At 47.7% G+C, this 4,984-nt stretch overlaps 1 long non-coding RNA gene across 1 annotated transcript; it reads right to left on the minus strand.

The window, feature by feature from the left end:
- Window positions 1–258: 258 nt before the first annotated feature.
- On the minus strand, window positions 259–3,496 carry LOC118578357. The gene is made up of 3 exons (XR_004944251.1): window positions 3,165–3,496; window positions 2,592–2,744; window positions 259–1,577 (listed from the first exon to the last, which is right to left on the minus strand). It is a non-coding gene; the product is annotated as an uncharacterized LOC118578357 (long non-coding RNA).
- Window positions 3,497–4,984: the final 1,488 nt, after the last annotated feature.

Consider the following 4,984-nt stretch of genomic DNA (forward strand, 5'->3'; position numbering starts at 1 on the left):
TCATTCAACATTTAGAGGAGCCGCAGGACACCAAGTACTGTGTTCAACTTATAATGGCACAAATCTTGTCCGTGGGGCACTCACTCCATGGAAAAAGACTTTGTTGTTACTGTTTTATTAAGAAATCCTTTATTCATTCCACACACCAACCACAGATCCCCCTCTCCTCCCTCTTCCCATCCCCACCCCCAGTCCTCCCCCCTCCAACCCATCCCCCATTCCCTGCTCCTTCAAGGCAAGGCCTCCCATGGTGAGCCAGCAGAGCCTGGTACATTCAGTTGAGGCAGGTCCAAGCCCCTCTCCCCCGCAAAAAGAAGACTTTGTGTTTTAGAAAAATTAATCATACTCCAACTTAGTGTCATTTTTAAATGTTTTCCGCCAGAATTTTTAGACAAAGACTCTTGATAAACTAGACCTTGCAGCCATGACAGTGGCCATGGGTCCTATTCTGGCTCCTCCTTGCCTTCTGAAACAAGTTTACAAGATGATGTAATTAAAGCTTTGGGGAAAGTGATTTACAAATGTTGTCTCCAGTGAGCTAAGTACCCAGTGCGGCTCAAAGTCCCCAATTCCAATCAGTGCTTTCTCCTCACAAAAGGAGACACAAAAGCTCACTTTCCTAGCTCTTGCCCTCTTCTCCATAACATTCTGCTTTTTCATCATGACCCCCACCTTTCCTCATTCTGTCTGGGGCAGAGGAGGCGGGCTGCCCTCGAGCTTGCCTGTGAACTGAGCCCCATTGAGAACAGAGCCTTTTGACCAGAGAGAGTATCAAAGAAACCCAGCTGTGGATTAAAGAAACAGACAGGCTGCAGCCTTGGTTTAAGAGTCAGGTCATAGGAGTCTTTGAAGGACTTAAGCTCTTGGAGGGAAAGAAAAGGTGGGAAGCTAAATGCACAAACGTTTCCATGATAAAGACAAGGCAGGAACTGAAAGGGAGGTAAGAGGCTCTTTAGGAACATAATGGCACACATCTGTCTTAATGAGTATCGTCCCCTTCAGACCCAATTACCGTGGCAGACAGAATTCTGCAGCCTTGGTAGCTTTCCCTACAGAAATCTGTTTTCTCATGGTTTTGGAGTTGTGAAGTTGATGGTCAAGGGCTTGAAGGTTGCCTTTCTCCTGAGGACTCTCCCCAGCTTAAAGGTGGTCCCCTTCCTTCCTCCACACCCTGAGTCTGCATGTCCAAATGCTCTCATAAGGACAGGGTCAGATTGGACTGGGGCCTCTCTTGACATAGTAACCTCTGTATGGGCTCAAATAGGCAAGGAAATCTCCAACCACTGTCTCCCAAAGAATCGCCTGCGAATGCTGATGTGTTCAGCAGCGGATGGATGCACTGACATAATGCAGCATTGCACCATGGAATGTGGAAATGCAGACCTGGTACATGCCTCAACATGGATGGAGCATGAAGACACAATGGCAAGTGGAAGCAGGCTGCCGTGAAAGGACAAGTATTGTACACGTTCACTGAGATAAAGACCCTAGTCAAGTGAACACAGCAAGAATGCAGAACTGTGGCTATCAGGCCTGTGCAGGGGGAGAAGGGAATCTAGTCAACAGGTCGAGTTTCCCTGGAAGAGAATGAACATGCGCATGTAAAAATGGTGAAAATTATACACTTATACGACGTGTGTACTTAATCATAATTTAAAAATCTCAAAGTAATGTTTTGTAGTAGTCAAATACCAAAGCTACCCAGTGGTATTAAGGCCACGGGAAGACTGTATGTCCTGCTTTCTCTGCGCTGTTAGTTTTGGATTGTGATAGGATGCAGGCCCCCAAAGGAGACTGCAGCATCGTGGGGAGAATGGAAGCAGAGTCCCTTCTGGGTTGTTGTTTCACCTCTCATCTGAATGAAAGCGCAAGTTCATAATGCTGGGTAACAGAGCGGTCCTTGTGCGTCCTGGAGTAAAGATGCTGAGCTGTGTGCGCTGGCACCACGGTGTGGGCAGTCTGCAGCCACCAGCCTTTCCTCACTGCTACTACGGCCACACCTACACTGTGTGTGTTATGTCTGTCCTTAGACCTTGTGTATTCTGTCTTACGAGGAGGATGGTTCTGCTTCAGAAACGTGGATTGCCTTCTCAGACATGTAGCACCCGGTGTTGTTAGCAGGAGCTGTGTAAACTCTGTGTACATCACAATCTGCCTGGGGCCTGTCATGGACACTTCATTCCAGGAAGGCATGTGTGCCCCTGGGCCCCATATTTTGAGAAATGCAGACTAGATTGTGTCTCCCTGTTCTAAATTTGATAGTACAAGTTTTCATACTTTAACCAGAAACAGAAGAAGCTGGAGAGATGATTTAGCAATTAAGAGCACTTGCTGCTTTTGGAGGGGACCTAGGTTCAGTTCTCAGCATCCACATGGCAGCTCACAACCATGTGTAACTTCAGTTTCCAGGGGACCCAATGTCCTCTTCTGACTTCCATGGGCACCAGGCATGCACATGTCTCACATATATACATGCAAGAAAACACAAACACACACACACACACACACACACACACACACACACACACAATCAAATATTTTACACATAAAATAAAAATCCGTGAGAGAGACAGAGAATGAGAGAGACTTACTATGAGCCTCAGGTCTGGAAAGCCAGGACCTCAGGGGAGTAGAGTAGTTGGTATGTAGGCTACAGCCTCTCATTCGCCTCTGACAACAGTGATCTCAGCCACACGCAGCAGTTCGAATTCTGCCGAAATAGTGCAGTGATGGACCCTGCAAGCCTTTGACAAAGAGAAGGCCTGGGATGAGCTGGTTACATGGCTGCCTGTGCCCTGGACAGAATCTCAGTAAACCATAAAATGAATTAAGCCTGGATCCCAATTCCTCTCAGTGCTGCGCCACCATCTGCTGAAATCCCATCCTTGTCTCAGTGAGTGCCACGGGCTTTCATACTGAAGTCCTGCAACCCTAATCCCGTAGCCCTCCATTCCCAAGCCTGGGGCAGTGGACCAGGAAGCCAGGCACAACCAACCAGAAGGATCTCCACTTTCTGTCCTTGCTCAGGCCTAGCAAACCTTCTGGTGGGCTAGTGAACCAACAGGTTTGCGGGGAGCTGTGGGTAGTGCCAGCAAACACTCCTCTGCAAAAGGCATGCTGATCTGAGACACGCTCAACTGTGAGAAAACACTGCTTTCACTCACCAGTTAAGAAGGAAATGAACTCATTCCCAGGTGTAAATGGCTGGAGGAGGCTCTGGTAAAGGAAGACAGTTCTTGGTGTAGTCCAGCCCTGACTATAGTGGTCGCTTCTCGCCACGCTGTGGTGGTCCAGGTCCAGGCCATCATTTGTCTTCCAAGACTAAGGTCAAAAAGAAATATTAGCACCTGGTACCCCCTTCCTAGCTGTTTATCACAACCAGCCACCCCTACACAAATGTTACTAGAAAGGGCCATTGGTTAACCAAGTAAGACTTCTCAGTGGAGTTATTCTTTCACACCAACAAAACACAATCAGCTTTCTGACGAATGTGGCCTTGGTTTGGAGTAAATGAAAAGCTGTAATCAAAATGGTATTCTCTTTGGAGTTACTATATTAAAGAAATGAGTCCCAACGTGTAAATATATTTGTGTAAGTGACTTCCCTTTATGAGACTCTCTAAAAGGAAACTTACCTACAAAGTGGCTCCTTATAGACAGTCCTGAAAGGAATCTAGTTTCTGAACTGTCTGGGGCACTCTGGTGATTCCATCCTGATGCTGCTCTTCTGGGCCTTAGGTAGCAGCACCGAGCTTCACTGTGAGGCCTGTGCCCAACAATGAACAGCACGTCAAGACTTGGACGGGTGAAGGGAGCCTTAGGTGGTTTAGTCCGCACCGCTGGCCTCTCTCTCCCCTGTTCTCCGAGCGGCGCTTTGGTATAAGGTCATGGGTGCTGCTGTGGCACTGCCACAGAGCTGCACTGTGAAGTTGATCGTGCCCCATCACGATCGGCCTGCAGTCCAGGCCGGCTCTGAGTCTGAAGGGCAAGGAGTGGCATTCCTAGGCCACTACTAGTGCATTTACCGTCTCGTGCTGGCTAAAATCTTGTGTGTGGGAGATGGCTTTTCAGAGATTAAAATAATAAATACACCAGAGACTCTGGGTAAGAAAGGTCGTTGTTCCTACCTGCTAGGTTTGGAAACCCAGAAAATGCCTTTCTGTCCTTTGTGATTTTACATATGGGACAAAGGGACCTTGAGTCTCCAGTCCAGACAGACCCTGCACTCACAGTAGTGAGATTTCCTGAAGTTCCTGGAGTCCAGAACCTCCACCAGGCTTTTCATTTATTTATCTTAAATTTTTAAATCTTTATCGCATTTTATTTATTATGTGTTCACTCACAGGCCAGAGTCCAACTTGAGGGAGCCCCCAGAGTGGCTCCTGGAAATCAAAGGTTCCTCAGGCTTGGAGACAAGTACATTCTACTTTGTGAGCAGCCTCACCTGCTCTCTCCCTAAGCTTTTGATCATCATAAAACCGGCTGTTGTGTGTCGTAAAGCGTAAAGCACGTGGTGAGAACTAGGCAAGTGGCAGTACCAGATGGTTATTAATAAGCAGCTTGGAGGTCTGTGGAGATCAGAGATTGGGAGCTGAGCAGTCACCCTCTGCCAACGGACCTGGCCTGAGCTCATCATATCAGCTTTCACACAGAAATTAGGTGAACCCAGTCATCAGGGCCAGTGCACTGGAGGAAAGGGGAACTTTCTCCAGAACTCAGGCTCCTTCAAGGAAGAACAGAAGCCAGTGAATGAAGCTAGGTAGCAGCGACCTGAGGCCAGCTGGGGAGTGGTGGAAATTCACTCGTCCCTAGGAGAAGCAGTGAGGCCACTAGCTCCAAGTGTTCCTGGCTCAGAAGAAATAAATCTAGAGGGAGGGACTTGCAGTTAGCTGAATGGAGTGAGAAAAATGCTCCTTGATGTGCGCGTTCAATAAAGGGAGACATCGTTAATAAGTTCAGTTATCTCCTGAGGTCTTTTTTCAGTA

The sequence above is a fragment of the Onychomys torridus genome, chromosome 2, assembly GCF_903995425.1.
Source record: "Onychomys torridus chromosome 2, mOncTor1.1, whole genome shotgun sequence".
In the NCBI taxonomy this organism is placed as follows: Eukaryota; Metazoa; Chordata; class Mammalia; order Rodentia; family Cricetidae; genus Onychomys; species Onychomys torridus.